Here is a 20,919-nt window from a genome sequence, read left to right on the forward strand (position 1 = left end):
GTACCCCTGAACATAAAAGTAAGATTTTTTTTCTTATGAGCACCAAGTTTCAAAATCCTTAGACAACCATGATTTTTAACTTTTCATATGTTAGAATTTTTATAGTAGAAAATTAACCAGGTGTGTATACTTCAGATATACTCACTAATGTCCCATTTTAAACTTCTTTAATGATATTCTGGAAAAACCCTTGATCTAAGTCATTCTTAATATTTTCATTGACTAACCTGCTTAAGCATACGAAATAATGGTGTTAACCTCTGCGTATGAATGTCTACAATGATAGTTTTTTAGTAACCTTTCGCTATTACTTGTATAACCCTTCTTTTTAAAGCTTTGATGACTTTATCACTCTCTTTTATCAAACTCCCTCAGTGACAGTTTCAAATCAAAAGTAGTTTTTTTTTTTTTTTTATGAAAGTCTGTATTATTCTTGAAATCCTAAAAATATAAATCATGGAATATTGTCTTCAGAGCAATACACATGCTTTATACATTTTTCCTATATTATTTTGTTTGTTTTGTTTTTAGAGACAGGGTTTCTCTGTAGCTTTGTAGTCTGTCCTGGAACTAGCTCTTGTAAACCAGGCTGGCCTTGCACTATCAGAGATCTGCCTTCCTCTGCCTCCAAAGAACTGGGAATAAAGGTGTATCCCACACCGTCCAGCTCCTTTTTCCTATTTATTTACCATATTTTTTATTTATTCATATACTTAAATATTATCCAGGAGGAATATTTACTCTCTGAGTTGGTGGCAAATATTGGCTACAAAAAAGGTGTTATGAGCTACTATTAACACTACCAGTGCAGTGTACTTTGTTCATTATTTAAATTTTTCATTTTTTCTGTCCATGGACTTTATGATTATCACAGTGTTGTCTATTTGTCATAGAGTATATACTTTAGCATAAACATATTCATTAAAATTTAGGCATTTGATTTTTAAACTAGATTAATATTTATATATATGTCAGCCTACTTATTGCCAAGTGTGGTATAATTTTCAGTGCACTTGTCGCTTTTAATTTTGCATGCAGTTATTTTTTTTAGCACTCTGTCTATAAATGTTACTGGTAGAAATCTTAAACCCATGCATTTGTGGAGCTAAGTCAATCAAACTGACCCAGTTTTGATTACAAGAAAGTGCTCCTATTTAGTATCAAAGACAGCTTAATATGACTTTACTTTCATTTCAATTCATTTTTTCTCTATCTTCTTCAGACACCTTTTAGAAATAAAAATGCCTAGTAGTAAATATGAAACCACAGTAAGTAATTAATCTGAATGTCCTCATAAGTAAAATCAAAATATTCATCTCAATTCCATTTGTGATTTAGTGTTTAAAAAATTTTTGTTAGTACCATATGAGATTCACAGACACTGGCACATTTAATGTGTTTTTTATATAACATTTGAGATTCTGTTCTGACATAGTTATTTTTTAGTGTATCTTTATAAAATGGCTTACTCTAAGAAATTATTCTTATATTTCCTCAAGAATTCCATATTACTGTTCCAGGTTATTGTTTCATCAGTGAAATTAATAAAATTTAAGTACAGAAAAATAGTAATTTTTGAATTTTTTCCTGATGATGAAAAGGTGTGTATTTTTAAAGGAATATGCTATTTTGTGTGTGATTAAAACTACCACAAACGATAGCATCTGCATTTCACTTCATATATTTAATTACCTAAGATAAAACAAGAATAACAATTTTTCATGAAGGCAGAATAATTAATTTTGCATTGTAAAATGGCACAAAGTGATACTTTCTTTGTATTAGAAGATGAAAAAACAATAAAAAATAAAAAAAAATGACTGTTCTGGGATGTACCTAATTAAAAACAATTAAGAAGTTGGACTCAAGAGTGTTTAGAGTATTAAAATATTTGATTAAAAGTTTATGCATCACAGCAATTCATAGACATTGGAATCTATTTTTTGACAAACAACAATGACAAAAAGAGGAGCATTCCTAATAATTACAATGACTCATATTATACTTTATGTAATTGAGTCTGTCTGCTGATGGATATCAGCTGTAGCTAGTCATGGAGTAACACAGGAACTGCAGGAAACCATGTTCTGAAACATCTCTGAAAATGTAAAACATAAAGGTAAGTGAGGGGAGTAAAAGCACATCTTTGTGCTAGTCTGCCAACTGACCTTTAGCTAGTATATCATGCCCCAAAGAGAAAAAGACTACACATCTTTATTTTTACTCATGAAAATTTTACTCCATTAATTATAATTTATATATTTGCTGAGATTATTTACTAAACATTGTCATATTGTTTGCCTAATTATCTACTGATTGGAGAGTTTTTTAAAAAGCTTTTAAATAAAATGAGAGTTATATCTGAAGGTCTGTTTTCATTCCAAAGTACTGATCCTGTATATTTTCTTCATCGGTGGGTGGCTACAGGCATGTACTTTCAGTTTTCCAAAGTCTCAGTCTGTGATGGTGATAAAGGTAGAGCTGGCTTCTGAACTCTTCAGATGACTCTTTGTCTCTTCTTAATTTTACAAGATTCCTTCTATCTGAAAATATCCACCACTATGGTCCTTGGACAAGTGACAAACTTAATGAACTTTTGCTAGCATCTTGAGAATGTTATTTTAGGATCCATATTTAAAATCAAAGTTTCTGCTTTGTTTATATTAAAATAACCAAAAATAATTTTCTTTGTCTCCCAGAATGTCCTAGAGTATTATCTTGGTCATTGATTTGAAAGTCTTCTATGGTTATCCACTTACTAGTAGAACATGTTTTGCTCATGTATGGTTTTGTATTTTTATCCCTCTGACATTTGTGATCACCTCAACAGTTTCATTGATGCATTAACTTAAGACTCACCATATCAAGCTGTTGTACATAATTATGAGGATTAATATTCCAAAGGAAAACATATTTTCATTATAGATAACTAAACATATTCATCATGTTTCTATAATCATAGAAAGGGTTCTATGTAAAGTCATGAAAGTACAGAATAATCACATGTGTGAAAACCTATTGTTAAAGTACTTCCTATACATACAAATCTTAAGTCACTGATAATTGTACCTCTAAAACTCATTATGTGATTAAAGGAAGTTGTGTCTCGGCATCCCAGTCATTTAATCTTTAAAGTATGTTTTCATATGGTGTCAGATGATTTCTTATGTAGTGATTAGCTGTGGGCTGGCTTCCCGCTGCCCTATGCCCCCAAATAATTACATGAAAACTGTATTCTTTTAAACACTGCCTAGCCCATTATTTTCAGCCTCTTACTCACATCTTGACTAACCCATATCGAATAATCTGTGTAACACCACAAAGTGGTGTCTTACCAGGAAAGATTCAGCATGTCTGACCTGATGGCTGGCTTCATCACATCTCTCTCCCTGAGGAGAGGCGTGGCAGTCTAACTAACTTAGGAGAGGCATGGCATCTGACTGAGCCATCTACCTCACTTCCTTCTTCCTGTTCTGTATACTCCACCCACCTAAGGGCCGGTCTATCAGATGGGCGAGGCAGTTTCTTTACTAATTATCCAATGAAATCATCAGATAAATAGAAGACATCATTTCCCCTTTTTCTGTTTAAACAAAAAAGAAAAGCTTTCACTTTAACATAGTAAAATTACATATAACAAAACAGTTATCAAGTAAGAATTACAGTTACAATATTTATATCTACTTTATCTTTTATCATAACTAAGGAAAACTATAACTATCTATCTATTCTTCAACTCCATCAAAGACTGCAGAAGGATATACTATTACCTAAGTAAATGAGAAGTAAGCAACTTACAAAATTCTAGAAATTGTGACACAGAGACATTTTGCTGCCTGGACAGTCACCCAAAGTTCCTCTGTACGGTTGGGGCATCCATCTTTGCTCTTCAGGCCCATAGTTTCAAGCAGACATTTCCATGAAGCAGAAAATTTCAAAGGCAGTTCAGTCAGTATCTGCTGTGTCCTTCAGAATGTCTCGCAGACTTTTTCTTGAATCAGGAACCCCAAAAGATCATCTCATCTATAGGCAAGTTCAGCAGTCCTCTCTCTGAGGGTTCTCTGTGTCCAGTTTATGCAATAGTCCAGGCAAGAGCAGTTTCTTGCCCAAATGGCTATCAAACTACATAAGTAGCCTCTTCGATGCCCATCTTCCTCTTGAGGTAGCTGGTGCTGCCATGAGCAGATGTGTCTCATTGTCATGAAAAGCCCTAAGTTATTATTAAAACATTTTAAATGCCATATTCTATAGTCTTTAAAAGATATGAAGAATGCCTATTTAACTTAAATATATCTCTATATATCTAGAAAAATCTAACTTACATGACTATAAGCTTTACTATTATCGATGATTATCCATTAACAACCTATATTTCTTAATTACACATTACATTTTTAAATGAACAACACAATCATACCTTAATCAGTATCAGAAATACATATACATATAACAAAATTGACCTTAAATCTCTATCAATAAAGCAAAATCTATACCAATGCAAATTATTCATATCTATATCATATCCCCCTTTAAATGTAAAAGAACATTCATAAGCAATAGTTGGGAATATGGGCGCAGTTTTTTTTTCTCTCCAAACTGCTTCCTGCTGAATGGGGACGCTGTTAAGCAGATCTTTCATGGTGTAACCTGTATGCCAGGTTCATCTCAGTCATCAGTTGGGTGAAGTAATTTTCTGAAGTTGTTCACAGCAACCTTTCAGGAGGCCATGGTCTATCATACCATACTGGGATAGATGCAATCCATAGGGTCTCATTTTCTGTAAAAACAAAAGAATCTCTTTTCCAAAGTATCATATCCTTAGATCCAAATTCTGAAGTCAAGGTATTTTCAAGATATCTTTCTTGGATTAGTTCAGCAACATTTATAAGCAAATATGTTTTAGTTGCTTCTTCCTCAGCATTCAAACAATTCAAAGAGAGCATAAGAGCATACAGTATCAAGATTTTTTGTGTATTTTCCATCTTTATGCGACTTTACTTTAACCTCTATTTCTTTTATTTTTACTTTTTTTTTTTTTTTGAGACGGGTTCTCTATATATCTTTGGCCTGGAATAACTCTTTAGACCAGGCTGTCCTTGAACTCTCAGAGATCCACTGTCTCTGCTTCCCAAGTGTTGGGATTAAAGGTGTGTGTTACAACACCTTGAACTCACAGAGATCTGTCTGTCTCTGCCTCCCAGGCATTCGGATTAAAGGTGTGTGCTACCACACCTTGAAGTCACAGAGGTCAATCTCTGTCTCCCAAGTGTTGGGATTAAAGGTGTGTACCACCACAACAAACTACTTCCTTTTTTTTAATTTTAAGAACTGTCACCTTTAGCCTGCATATATTTTCAACACATTGTAAACCATTTTGATGTTTTCTTCGACTTTGAATCTTTCTTTTACTGTATATCTCTCTTTTTGAGACCACATGAGTCTTTAATTTACCAAACAATATCGGTAAGACTGAAGCTGTGGCTTTGACAGCTAGATCCAGCCCATTCCTTAGCTTTCCAGCCTCATGGCAGAGGTACCGGCTGTAGCCATGTTTATGGCCACAACTCTATGGTGTTTCATGGTCCCTGCCAGCAAGCCAGCTGCAAAAGTATGTCCACAGACAACACTCAAGTTCTCTCTCTGTAGCCGGCCCTCCTGCCTCAAAGAGTCAGTGTTTTCACTGGCAGGACAGCCCAGAAAGCCGGCATTTTTAAACAGCATAGCTTTTTTTCTGGCTATGCCTGAAAACCGAAAAACACACGTTCAGTCTCGAGAAATTGCTGCTACCAAGAAGCCTTGCTTTACTCTATTCTTTCCCAAGCTTTCTCAAGCTTTCTGTGGATTCAGTTATCCACGTTGGGTGCCATTCTGTAGTGATGAGGTGCGGGCAGGCCTGCTTTTCATCCTGGCCGGCTCCTGGCTGCCTGGCTAGTTTATGCCCCGAAATAACAACACACAAATTGTATTCTTTTAAACACTGCCTAGCCCATTATTTTCAGCCTCTTACTCACATCTTGACTAACCCATATCGAATAATCTGTGTAACACCACAAAGTGGTGTCTTACCAGGAAAGATTCAGCATGTCTGACCTGATGGCTGGCTTCATCGCATCTCTCTCCCTGAGGAGAGGCGTGGCATCTGACTGAGCCATCTACCTCACTTCCTTCTTCCTGTTCTGTATACTCCACCCACCTAAGGGCCGGTCTATCAGATGGGCCAGGCAGTTTCTTTATTAATTATCCAATGAAATCATCAGATAGATAGAAGACACACCTACATCATTCTTAATCATATTATCATTAAACATCAGTAAACTGCATTTATTGCAGACATAATGCTAATATTATTTTGTTCTTCTTTTGTATGTTACATATGGACAGCATTTCCCCTCCTTTTACTCCCCATATTTCCCTTCTCCCCACCTTTCTTCTTATTTCTTATTTCTCTTATTTATACCCTTAATTCTGAAAATATCCCTCTTTATTCATTAGATAAATATAGATTTGAAAACTTTTTAAAGCTGACGTTTCATAAATAATTACACACAGAGACATATAGTCTATATATCTACACTAAATATATGTATGTATTCTCAAACACACTCAAAGAATTCTTTTCAGAAAAAATGTTAATATATATGAAAACATCTGTATGTGTTTATTTATGTAATTAAGTTTATGTTTAAGGAATTTAGAGGAAGAGTTACAAATTAGACTTTTATGCTTTAGGTCTCTATTCCAGACCCTCTTTATAATAGCAGTGTTCTTATTATTGCATAATACATTTTTTCTAATCTCTTAGATTCATTGTCTGGGAATTGTAGATAATACTGATGTCATACTTGACAGCAGTTTTCAAAGGTTTACTCATGATGAGGGTGTTTCCCACTGGTCCACATCCGGAGCTGTTTAATAGTCATTGATGATGTTAATCTTGGTATTACCATAAACATGTGATGATCTATGCATTAGAGAGCAAATGTTGAAAAAAATTGTGATCAATTGCTACCCACAAATTGGTAGGTTAAATAACTAAATACAGTATGGTATGCCCCCACTCCATTAATAAAGAAACAGCGGAGTAATTGTTCACATTAGGAAAAATTCCTGAGAAAAAAAAATGTCTGTTAAATGTGACCTTGCTAGTCCAAAGTCTTCATTCTCTATGTTAAATCTCTTGGTTAATTTTCTTTGTTTGTGGGCTCAAAGTAATTAAAGTAAATGAAAATTAACTACACATAGAGCATGACTAACATATCAAATATCTTCTTAATAAACATCTATTTATAGTTTAATTTTTAATAGTTAACATAGCCTAAAGGGGAAGAAGCAAATTATTTTACGTAAGACTTTATCTGATACAATGCCGTTAGTTCTATTAAATTTCTTTAGGAAATTCTTATTATTACTTATTGTTTTCATAGTCCTAATTCTCCTGCATTAATAATTGCCTTCAGGAATTACAATATTGTCATTTACTGAGATATTTTCTTTTGTAACATCTAATTATATTATCCATGAATGTAAAGAACACATTGCAATAAGCATAAAGATGTAAGATTAAATAATAATTAAATATTTACAGATTACGAGAGAAATTTTTTCTTAGGAGCATACATATTTTGACATAGAAAATAGAGATTCCATTGAATGAATAAATTTTATTGCATTTATATCCACATAGGAAAGTTATTTAAAAATTGAGAGACATAGGCTGACAATAATTTTGGTTATTTTCAGAATGTGTTTAGTGCTTGGAGGATGACGAAGTAATGGTAGAAGAGAGCAAGAAAGATGTTAGGTGACATTTACTCCCACAGAACGTCTCTCCGATCCCAGTTGTTCATTTACTGGTTACGGTTACTAGTTTTTGCTTTTTCCTTTCTCTATTTCACGGTAACTCAGCAAGACTGGTGCCCATAACTGGCTAAGACATCACTTCTTTCAATGAACTGAAATATTAGCAAAGTACATCATATTTGTAAAAGAAGACAACTCAAAGATATTAGTAGCAAAATTTCTGACAGTATTTTAGATTATATTTAATCATATAATAATGCATCTGACATTATATCATTTAGTCCTCAATATTTCAATTAACTTTCTGGCAATATTTTAACTCCAACTACAAAATAAATATATATTTCCCCAAAGTTCAATAAGAAATTTATTTTAAGGAAAATTTCCTTTTGCCACTACTAACTTTCTTCTTCTCTCCAATGAACCGTAGACATTAAAAAACTAGAAATGTTATGAGGACAACTTTATGTTACATTTCTACTACAATTCCACATACCCTTATATCAATGTTTCAAGGGCTACAGTTTCCTCATTTGTAAATTAGGTATGCAAAGTTTCTCTTTTTTCATAAGATTGTTTAATCTATAGTTTATTTTAAGCACTACTTGTCAAAGTTTTACAAATGGACTCCAAACATTTAAGATTTATCTATCAGCTTATGTAAGGAAACTGGATCCCATGCTTTCAGGTGGATAAGAATATTATATGAAAACTTGTAAAGTCCTATAAAGGATTATGAATGTTAAGGTAGTAATAGCCACATCAGCATACAACAATAAACTCATTTCTTCAAACTGTAGCCAGTTACAAGCTAATTATTGTTGAAGCTATTGCTTTACAGAAGCTTTAGGAGATAGGGCTAAGTAGATAAGTCAGAATTTGATACACTTGACTGGTAAACATGGGGACAATGTAAAAAACTGGGTGGCTGTGGTGACCTACAAATACATTCAGTAATCAGTAGGAAGATAAAGAAAATACCAGATCAAACTGACAAGACTGACTAGCAAAACATGCAAGCTTTGTTTCATAGAGTGACTCTTTCTCAACATACAGAAAGAAATTGATGGAGGAACACACCTAAATGTCAGCCTACAGTGTGCAAAGACATATGTGTATATGTATACTTATACCACAACATATTTATGTATAACTGTTATGCCTTTCAGCACATATGCATGCTCACCACAGACAAATACATACACAAAATGATAATGCCATACTGTTTTCTTTTGTGAATAATTCATCTATGTTTGCTGACATAGAATATATTTGAATTAATATGATTCTAATATCTTTTATGGCAGAGCTAAAGATTTAGGGAAGTCACCAAATAGTATTTGGAAAATACAAAATAAGGTATAACAATTTATTAAGGCATTAATATAGTCTCATAAGTAAATTATGAAATCAAAGTCTGCTTAGAAATGGTTTATAACAATTTGTGAACACATGTCAAATTCAAAGATAGTGTATGCTATAAATAAGGCAGTATCAAATTATCCTTGTACATAAAGTCTTTAGCTGTTGCCTTTATATATGCAGAGTAATCGTCTTTCCAACAGTTCTTAAAATATTAATGACCATTTTTATAGGTTTTCTTAAGCAATCATGGGAGAAAAGACAATACAAAGTTAATGTACTGAGTAGGTCATCCATTCCCTCTTGGGAAACATCATTCCTTGCTTTACATTTGTTCAACTCTCCAGGGCTACATTTTTCCATTAATGTGCATGGATAGTCCCATTATCACCCAACATAGTTCAACATTAATGAATCACTAGCATAAGAAGAAGAATGTCCCATATTCCTTTGTAGTTTCTAAGAATTTATAGTAGCAGTGAAGTTTGCTTTCAGGAATCTTTGGGAGCAGTCATTCTTAATTTGATCTGATGTGCCTGGTTGCATTCATGAACAAAGTACTATGTAAAACATAGGGTTTTAAGGGTTTTTCCATCGAAAAAGGTGAATTCTTATAGACATCTTTCCTTTTCATCTCTCTTCTCCTCCTTTCTTTTCTTCTCCTCTCCTCATCTTTTCTTTTCCCTTCTTTAATTTGAGAAAAGAGTGTTTGCTCATTAAAATGCAACTTATTCCCAGTTTCTCCTCTTTACACATCTCCCCAATCCTCTCACTTCACATCTCTTCAAGAACCACACCTCTGTGTTTCCCTTCAGAAACGAGCAGGCCTCCAAGAGACAGGAACTAAACAGGACAAATCAGGATACAAATAAGAAAGGTAAGAGCCCTCATGTTGTTGTTGGACACGGCAACCAAAAAGAGGAAAACAGTACAAAAGCAGTAAAATAGTCAGAGTCAGCTGCTGCCTCTGCTAAGCATCCCACAAAACACCAAGATAACAGCCATAGCATATACACAAAAGACGTGCTAGCAGACATGTGTCTTACCTTTCCCTTTTCAGATTTATACTTATAAATTTCTTACATATTTTTAACAATTTTAAGACATATATATTGTAAAAACAAAATAAATGTGGACTATATGTTGACAATCTTCCATACATACAGTGTTACAAATATTAAATTTGAAATAATTTATATGGTCAGTAGAATACTGAAAAATTATAAAGCTACTATTAAATAAAACTACTGTGTTGAATACAAACTTATGAACACAGAAAAAATGGTTAACTTAAAAATTAACAAATATAATCTTTTACCATTGTTTTAGGAGAAAAATTTTAAGTTACTGAGAGTTAATGATTTCCTAAAGGCAACAGCATTATTTTGGTTTTATTTATTACTTTTGAATATTCTTTTTGTTGTTGTTGTTGTTTTGAGACAAACTTAGTCTCTGTAACCCTGGCTGTCCTAGAACTTTGTAGACCAGGATAGCTTCAATTTCAGGGATCTGCCTATCTCTGTCTACTGATTACTGGCACTAAGGGTATCTGCCACTATGACAAGATGATATCTTAATTCTTAAATGTCTAGTTTATTTCTATGAGACAACCAATTTCATAAAGATGCTTTAAAATAAATCAAAACTATTTAAATATAAATCTAAATACTGTTTTATTTAGCCTTGTTAATCTTAGTTAAATACTATATCTAAAAAGCCTTTTATATAATTACATAAATTATATAAAACAATTAATAGAAATATTATTTCTGTACTTTCAGAAATATTGTATGATGAGCTGAGAAGAATCAGTTATGATGTCTACACAAAAGTAATCATAAAATTTTTTGTTTGGTGTTACAAAAACTATTTTTGAATGATTAACACTTTTAAAAGGTAAAATACTTTGAACAGTGTATATGATTAAAACATTAGTGTTTATAATCCTGATGTTATGGATTCATTTTAATTATATATACATATGTATATATAATATTCAATAAAAGATTGAGAGAGCATGAATTTGGAAGGTAGCAATTAAAGATAGAGGGCAGGACTTTAGGGGAGGAAAGGGAAGGCAGAAATGCCAGCTACTATCCTTCACCTACTCAACATATATGTTGTTTTAAGTTTTCTAAAACAACAAAAAAACAACCAAATGAAAACCTAATGCACTTTCAAAATTCTCCCCCCAAAATAAAATAAAATAAAGCCACACACAAAAAAGAAATAAAACGTCAAAATGCAACCAAATAAAATCACACTAGAAGACAGTGCATCCCATGATATGTTGGTCAAATTCTCTTGAGCATGAGGTCTGCCCTAATATAAAAAATGCTACTCATTGGGAGAAAACTGATTTTTCCTGCTCCCAACAGCAATAAATACCAGTACACTCATTATGAATTTTCTTAATGGCTAGATTTTCATTCATTTCTAATATGACAAAATAGAAATCCAGTAAGAAAAAAACAAAACCTATCACATCAATGTTGGACAAGATAAACCAACTGAAAGAAAAGAATCTAAAAGATGGCACAAGAATCAGACAATCACTCATTCTTATACCCAGGAATTCCATAAAAACAGTAAACTGGAAGCTGTAATATAAATACAGAGGACCTGGTACAGACCCAGCATGCCCTGTATTTGCTGCTTCACTCCAGGTGAGTTCCTATGGTTTGGTTTATGTTGGTTGAGAGGATCTTCTCTTCTTGGTATCCTCTATTTCCTCTATCTCTAACACTCTCTCGTCTCTTCTTCTGCAGGTTCACTGAGCCCAGAGGAGAGGAATTTGATTAAGGCCTCCCATTTAGCATGAAGTGTTTCAAAGTCTTTCATTCTCTGAATATTGTCTGTGAGTTTTTGTATATGTTCCCATCTGTTGCAGGAGAACGCTTCTCCAATGTATACCTAACAAGGCACTAATCTATAAGTATAACAGATTATCACTAAAAGTAATTTAACTGCTACATTTCTTTGACAAATATTATTTGGTTTTATGGTAGGAATCTAGGCTAGCTATTCTCAAGTTTTTGGTCACACAACCAGTTACTTGTTAAATATTGCCAGGCACATTTCAATTATCTGTCATTTGGGGACTATTTAGGATAATTTATGAGAGAATCATTTCTCTCAAAGCCCTTTTCCTAAGTGGTGATTGAAATAGAAGAATGTCTTACTTCTGAAGCTATTTATAGTAAATTGCATATTATATTATTGAAATTAATTTACACTAATAAAACAAAGGTGTTAGTAAGGTATCTTGCTATATAAGTTGTAGATCACGTTATTGTAGTCAGCAAAAATATGTGCTTTGTATCTGAAATATCATTGTATTATGTTATTGTATCCTAAAATGTAAAATTTTCACTTATTATAAAAATTAAGATAAATTTCAGTGTCTATAATACTCACCTAACTGTAATGTAAATTATTCATTTATATTATTTGGATTTATATAAAATCTAAACTTGATATTGAGAATAAGATTTTAAGATAAATTATATCATGTATAAATACAACTAAATTGAAGAACTAAGGTTAAACTTTGATTTCTTATTTCTTCATGTAATTTTTCTCTAAGCTAACTAGATAATTTAATTTAAAATATTCAACAAAGTTGCATAGTTCATGCTACACTTCAAGTATAATTTTGACATTAATATCCCTAAATTCTCTTTGGCTCCTTCTTCTTAGTGTATTGGTAGATATTAATTTAATGAATGTATCATTTGACTTTTCCATATCATAAGTTAGAATTTAACATTCAAATTCTAAATCTTCCCAATGGATAGCTCATTTTAGTTTGTAATTTATTGATGCCAATGGGCTATGATCTCTTAAATATGTTAGAGTGTTTTATTATCACAAAAATTAAATCAACTAGATATAGTACCATTTTTGATATCATCTCATGAAAAAATGAAATATGCCTCAATCCCTGAACTTTAGAACCTGAACTTTTTATTTATAAGATATACTTTTTATTATGATTATTCAAATTTCCAATTTTTATACAGTTCCAGTAGTTTATGGTTTTGCTCTTATTTCCTTCCAACAATTCTTATAATCTTCTATGCATGAAGAAGATAGACAAATGTATACACACATACCATTTTCACAATTAAATGAGACATTTTGTGTGTTAGAATGCAACACATAGAAGATCAAGTGATAAGTAGAAGTAGGAATAGAAAAAATACATATTAGGTGTTCTTAAGCTTCTCGTCTCAGATATTTTATCATAGTTTTCAAATAGAATCCAGCGCCTCACTGTTATTAATGAATTATTAAACCATTACAGAAAGATTTACCTATTTAATATTACTCTGTATAATATTGAAGACACATTAGAAAAGATAAGCTAACAAGATTTAAGTATGCATTTAAATGTATTTATGTATGAAACAGTCACCCAACCTACTGTAGTTTGGGATTACATCTTTATGTTTGCTATGGTCTTAAGATAGAGAAAGTACATATACAAACCAGCTATTAAGTTAGAATTATAGTTACAATATACTTAATAACTGGTTTGCATATGTACTTTCACTATATTAAAGTCACAAGTCTCAGCATAGGCTTCTAATATGGGTGCCTGCAATTCAAAGCCAGGTCCTCAAATGCCCTTTGGCTGCTTTTTACAAAAAAAAAAAAAAAAAAAAAAATCCTTCAAAATTGGGGCTATCAGATACTGAATATCCCTTGATGCCTAACGTAAAGCAAACAAGGCCCCATTTGCTTGTTTCTGGAAGCTGCTTTCCTGCTCCTGCTCCCCTTCCCCACTCCTCCCCTTTCTCTCTAGCTGTTTGCTGTTTGGCTCATGCTGGGATTCTCTCTACAATGCATCCATTTCCCCTGCCCTGGTACTCTAAAACTGTATAGATGTTCTGTCCTTATGTTTCTCTTCTCTCTTGCACTATCTTGGGTAAGAGTACCCATATGTGCTGGACCTACCAAAGAGACATTCTGCCTCCAAAATTTTTTGACTTACTAAAATATTCTTTCTAGTATTCTTGCCTCTAATATTATTGGAAAACTGTAACTGATTGGGTAAGCTATTTCTCTAAATTTAACTTTTATGTCTAATTTAAATATCCCTAACAGGTAGTGGTACCCTAATTCCCTTTACAGATGTAAGATTATGACATTTAACAAGAGAGCTTCTAACACAGAGACATGCAAGCTCCTGCAGCATCCTATAGTTCCTCCAAGAAGATAACGTGGTTACAGAAGACCTTCCACCTGGAGGTTTGCCTTTGGGTAAGGCAAATCCACCCACACAGCAAAAAGCGGCCTTTCACCTCATTAGATTCCTGGATGCTTCACTGGAGGATCAATTGTCTCATCCTGCTAGGACCAGTAGAATAAATCCTCCCCCACAGAAAAATCTTTGGGCCTCCTGGACTCAGCAACTAATGGCAAGTACTGCTTCTTAGACTGGTGTTCATCAAAGACTACCATGGAGAGACTTGGGATTGTCTTCATAGCTAAAAAAGCTGTCTCATTTCTACCCATTTATCCCTCTTAGGTCTGTCTAAGTTTTAATGACTTAGGGTATTGGTAACTCATTACTTTATTTGTTAAGTTAAAATACAGACAGGTGTGCCTTTTCCACAGGCTTCTAAATCCAGGATTAACAGGTTTCAGATGTTTCAAAGATCCAGAGCTCCCAAATCCGTTTAATTATCTTCTAAAATGTTCACTCCTTTTAACCTAAAGCCATAGCTGTTTGCTATGACACCAAGATGTATAAACTGTTCCAGATGTCATACAGATAACGGCAGGTTCCTAAGAAATGTTCTGCTGCTGTATCAAAAACCAGTTCTGGTATGAACTAACAGTCTCCAGAGCCTATTTTATCCCCACCCATTTTCAATCATATATTACAGGTCACTCTTTCCATCTGGGCCAAGACTGTAGAGGCCCAAAATTATAAGCCTATTTCCATGTTAACCAAAGGTCAAAGAGTTGGAACATACAAGGTTAGTTTGCTTCTACCTCAAACAACGCCCCACCTAGATGATAATCTGAGAGTTCTGCTCTCTCACGGTTATTGTCAACAGGTGTGGTTTATTGCCAGACCTTGTACTACAGGAATAGAGACGTAAATTTCTTCCTATCTCAAACAAAAGTCTAAGAATACAACTAAAATAGAGTTACCTTTATGGAGATAAAGGATGGAGATTCCATCCTTGGGGGTGGTTTCCCTACAGAGTGTTTTGGTCCAGGGTGTGAGTGTTCCTTGGTAACTTGTTTTGTTCTAGCAACAGAATGTTTAACTAATAATGTAGCCCGTGACTTTTCAATTGCCACCTGCCTTCTCATCTCCTTGAAGAAGCAGAAGCCTGAGGTCTCTAGGATGGCAATAAAGTGGATGCCTCTCCAGTCCTACCTCCTGCTGAGCACGAGCCCACAGACTCCCAGCTTTCTCTTCTCTAATGTTTGCAGAGAGGCTTACCAAGCCACAAAAACTTTACAAGAAGTACTTAGTAAATAATAAAGTGGTGGTTTGTGGATTTTTAAATGGACAAGTGGAAGGTTTTGTTGTTTGGAAATATTGAAAATTATACAATTCTTGACTCGAGCATGTCTTTTTGCAAAAATCTTATTGCTATCTAATGTCATTCACAATCTAAGCTTATGTCTTTATCTTTCAAATATCTGACTTCTGATTCAACATATATGGGAAACTTGAACATAACTAGGATGTCCCCAAAAAGAAAAACAGCGAGTGTATGTGCACATATGTTGTAAAAGTGTAAACCTTGTTCTTTTTTTTTTTTTTTTTTTTTTTTTTTTTTTTTTTTTTTTTGATTTTTGAAGGCACCCTTAGGGAAATTCTTTATTGCTCAACAATTGCAAATGTTCATTGAGTGCCAACAGACACAGTGACAGCCCAGAATAAATCGAAAGCTGGAAGCAGTTTCATACTAATCACAAGAATGAGATGATCATCTCGAGGGTGAAGAGGTAAAGGGTGAAAGAAGATTCTTAAGGACAGTTAAGAAAATGCTGAACAACCTCTGCGTAATGCTGTAATGATCCTTTCAGAGAGCGATAGAAACAGTCCAACCCTTGTTAAAGCTCTGTTGAAGGAAGTCCACTTCACGCATGAACGACTCCACCAAGCAGCACTCAACTGATGCACAGCCGAACCTCGTTCTTTAAGAAAGGAAATAACATAAAATAGAAGGGAAAACATCCACAAATTTTATAAAAGGATGAATCTAAGTCAAGGAAAGTGAAGCTAGTGGGAAATAACCCACAAGTTTGAAAGATAAAATATTTCTCTTCTTTGTATATTAGATGAATTAGGCCATTTGTCAGAAACAGCTTTAGGTGCTGACTAGGTATTTGCAGTACCCAAATACAATCAAGGTGAAATCAATAAAGAATTCAATAAAATACATCAAATATTAGTATGTATCAAAAAATAAAATAGGTGACTACAACACAATATTAAGTGAATGTGAGTTTGTAATAGGAACTATATTTACACTTTTCCTCAGACCTTGTGTTTAACATTTTGAATGAAAAAAAGAGACTTCCTGATCATTGAGTTTGCCCATTGAAGGAAAATTTCTTAAAATCCCTTTTCTGATAGAAGTTGGGTTTCATTGCTTCATGCTGTTTACCCAGAAGTTAGACAGCTATAAGGATTAGCTTCATTGTCTCACTGTCTCTTTCCCACATTCACACAGAGAACAGTCAAATGCCTTGATTTGTATTCACAATGTCATGATGTTTTGCTGGGAAGAAATGGTGACTCAGTGCCAGTCTGTGTTCCTCAGTAGATGTCTTTATTCACATATTTGATTAATGGTACTAGTTATTGTCTGGAGCCATGGCTAAAACATTTATCTAAGGGATCCAGAAGTGTGGCTTTTCTGAGTGTCCTGAGATATCTCTTGCCTATTTCACCTTAGGATACACTGTTAATAAGGTGATTTGGGAAATGATAACCCAAAGCATAACATTGTGTTTATGAGATGCTATTATACACTTACTTCCAGAGGATGTATTCAATCTCATCATTTTGTATGTTAAAGTCTGGTTACAAGTATCCCCATACTGTCTCAGATTCACCTTTTTAGCCATTTATTCTCAAATAAAGGCATGAGGAATTTGTTCCTAAGCTCATTCTGTTTGACCCTCAACCTTATTTTCTGTTTTTGATAAGAACTGCTATCATCTCTTGAAGGAAAATCATACTCCCAAGTTCATGTTTCCTTACAGTTCTTCTGCCATGTCCTTCTTATATACAGTTTGGATGAGAAAGACTCACTTCAAATCCCCAACATGTTATAAGCTCCTTTTACATTTTTATTAGTGATAAAAAGGTAAATTTCTGAATGTTAAGTCTTCCATTCTGGCAGGTCATAGATTAATTTATTGGCAAATGGTAAGTATTCCTATATGAGTGTAAGCAAGTTCCTTTTCCAGGTGATACAACATCACCACATGAACTGTGTCGACACTAGGATTCAAGTGATCCGTTTTTTTTTTTTTCAAAAATACATGAAAAAATCACTTTGATAGTGCCAACTATAATGTCTTATAATGCTATTAGTGATTCATTGCCTGGATAAAATTGAGATACTGAATAGCCCAACTACATGCTAAGAGAATATTGATCCAAACTTTAATAGGAGTGTCAAAATCTTGGCAGAAATGATTTAGAACTGTATCACTTATTTATCCAATTCTATCAAAACAATTTAGAATCAATTCTATCCATCTAGAAACATAATTCCTGATAAATAAAATTATAGTCTAAAAGCACTGCCAATAGTTTTGAGGACAAATAATATGGGTTTTTTAAATCCTAATTTTGCTATCAAGAAACATTTTTAAAGAAATATTAAAGGTGGCAGGTGAAATATCTTTGAATTTTGTTATGCTGGCAAAAAGCAGTTATCAGAGACAAATGATTGAGTTAGACAGTGTTCAATATCTTGTGCTTGAGACAAAATAAAGCATATTTTGTAACAAATGAAATGAATATTAGAAATCACTGCACTTAAAACCCCTTTGAGAATTTCTACTTTAGTCCTGAAGAAAACATACTTATGTGTGGTTGTATTATGTTACATGTAATAAAAAATTTTCCTATGTACTTAAGGATATTCAGTGTATAATATTATATTAATAAAAAAAGAAATATTGTAGGTATGTTAAACTGAAATAAGGCTTAAGAAATCACAAAACTTATATAGGAAATGGCAAAATAAAATTTGTGGAGTGGTCTGCCAGAAATGGAACACCTATGTCAAACTCCCCACCAATGACTTAGAAACCCTGTTTGAAGCCAAGAGACAAGTATGTAAAACCCTGAAGTAGCCAAGGATCAGATAAAAGCAGTGTCTTCTGGACATAAAACAAAACAAAGCACCAAAACAACATCTACAAATCCTCTATATCTATGATATTGTAACAGAAGTGGTTGCCAGTATAGGACTTGATTAAAATCTAGCATGAACTGGGAAGCGATTCATGAGTTTCCACCCAAAAGTAAGACACTATGTATACTTAATGGTTTTGAGGAGTGAGAAAGTCAGTTTTTTCTAAGTGTGTTATTCCTAACAAGTTGACAAAGTTTCATTGAATGTGCCTTCACTCATGCATATATAAGCAGTATATCAATGTAGTTTATAAGTTTGGAGGCAATGATGTTGGAGATGATATCATGGAAAATTGAGGGTGAATTTAATCTAAATTTTCTGTTTATATTTATGAAATATTCACAAATAATAAAAATAATATATCATAAATGAAAACATAAAATAAATGAAAGAGGGGTTGTTCTAGAGTGAATATGAGGCAATCAGATGTAACAGTACATATGATCCTATTTCATTGTATACTGAAGGGGAACTTCCAAAAATAGCAAATATTCATATAAGGTTATTTAAACTGGCTTGACTCAATGAAATGCTTAAAAGCACAGAGATCTATCTTGTGTAATTCAGAATACTAAGAGGAAGACAAACTAATCTAGTAGAACTTTAAAGTAATAAAATAAAGTAAACAAAAGTAATTAAAGATCCTAACAGAGACTGTTCCCTAAAAGAGTTCACTTATGCTATGAGGGAAGAGAAATCATGACAAATAAAAAGAGAATTATTTACACAAAGTATTTTTTACAGTGTAAATAATATAATGAAAGAACTAGTTTTATGACATTTACTCAAATTCTTGACATATGAAATAATGGACTGAAGCAAAAATTTGCTAGTAGTACACACTTGTCTCTGTCACAAGAACAATTGTCATGCTCACCAGTCTTTGACTTTATGACTTCTGCAACCATGTTTACCTTTGTGTGTGTGTGTGTGTCTGTCTGTGTGTGTGTGTGTGTGTGTGTGTGTGTTAGAAAACCTGATTTCTCAGGAGCAACACCAAGTAGATGTTTTGGCTACTGGAGAAGGCTTCCTCAGTCATCAATATCTGTGTCCTGCTCATGCATTACGTTATTATTCTAGTTCATGGCATCACTAGTATTAACTCTGGCTCCTTGAAGTGAGCAAATGTTTCATGATGTACAATTAATAACTTTTTGCCATTGTCATTATGAGGTTACCTTTGGAATTCCTCTATTACTACCCTTTCAGACATTATTTACTTAAACACTTTATATTCTTTTTGGTGTCTTTCTCTCAACTGCCATGTTTTCCCACTCAGAAACAGCCATCTTCGTCTTTTATTTGCTACCTTCTTATGTTTTTCCTTAGTATCAAGTTGAATTTCTCAACAAATTTTGATCTCCTTTTCTCAGCAATTACAATTTACGTCTTCTATATCAGTAAAACTTACTTTATTTTTTATAATAAAATATGTCTTAAGAAAGTCAGCAGGATGTCTCAGGCAATCAAGTGCTGAACACTCAAGCACAAGGTTTCCATTTCATAGTGTTCACATAAAAATGCAGTGCCATGGTATATGGCAGTATCATAAGGTGGACAAGTAAAGACAGGCAGAATTCTTCAGCTTCCTTTTCAACTAGCCTACCTGACTCTTTAAGCTCCAGGTACAGAAGCACTCTGTCACAAAAATAATGTAACGTGCAAGTAAGAAAGATATTTGATATCAACTTCCTAGCTCCAAACACATGCACAAACAAGAAGGTATTCATTTATACAATTTGTTCATATTGATTTGTTCATGTTTATATATATGTATATATATATATACAATAAAATAATACATATATACTAAAATCGTACACTGATTCTTTGATATATGTATCCACAATAATACATTTTAATAAGTAGTTTTTTTTATTCTTTTTGTTGTTTTCTTATATTGTTTGTTTTTATCTATTATTCTTTTATGAGCACAGTATAGAATTTTACTAAGTACTTCCTGATACACTATAGAAATAGAGAAAATTATTCTTAAAATGCAAAGAATGATCTTCATTGTGATTTACACTGATTGCAAAACAAAGTATAAACAAAGGTCCTTTATAGACAAATGTAACTTGAATATGAACTCTGTAGCTACAGAGTTTGCTTCCACCTTAGAGATGTTAATGGCTTTTTCCCATCCATGGAAATGCTGGGAATATTGACAGCATGTGCATGACCATTTCAGATTACTAATATATGAGTATAAAGTAAGTTTTGGTAAGGATCTGGGAGTAAAGAGACAAATTATGTTACAAAATCATCTCTAAAATTATACTTCATCCCTTTGAACAATATATTTCTCATGTAATTCTTCAAATTTTGTTAGAAGGATTCTTTATTTTTC

This window comes from Arvicola amphibius, chromosome 1 (genome assembly GCF_903992535.2).
Source record: "Arvicola amphibius chromosome 1, mArvAmp1.2, whole genome shotgun sequence".
NCBI classification, from domain to species: Eukaryota; Metazoa; Chordata; class Mammalia; order Rodentia; family Cricetidae; genus Arvicola; species Arvicola amphibius.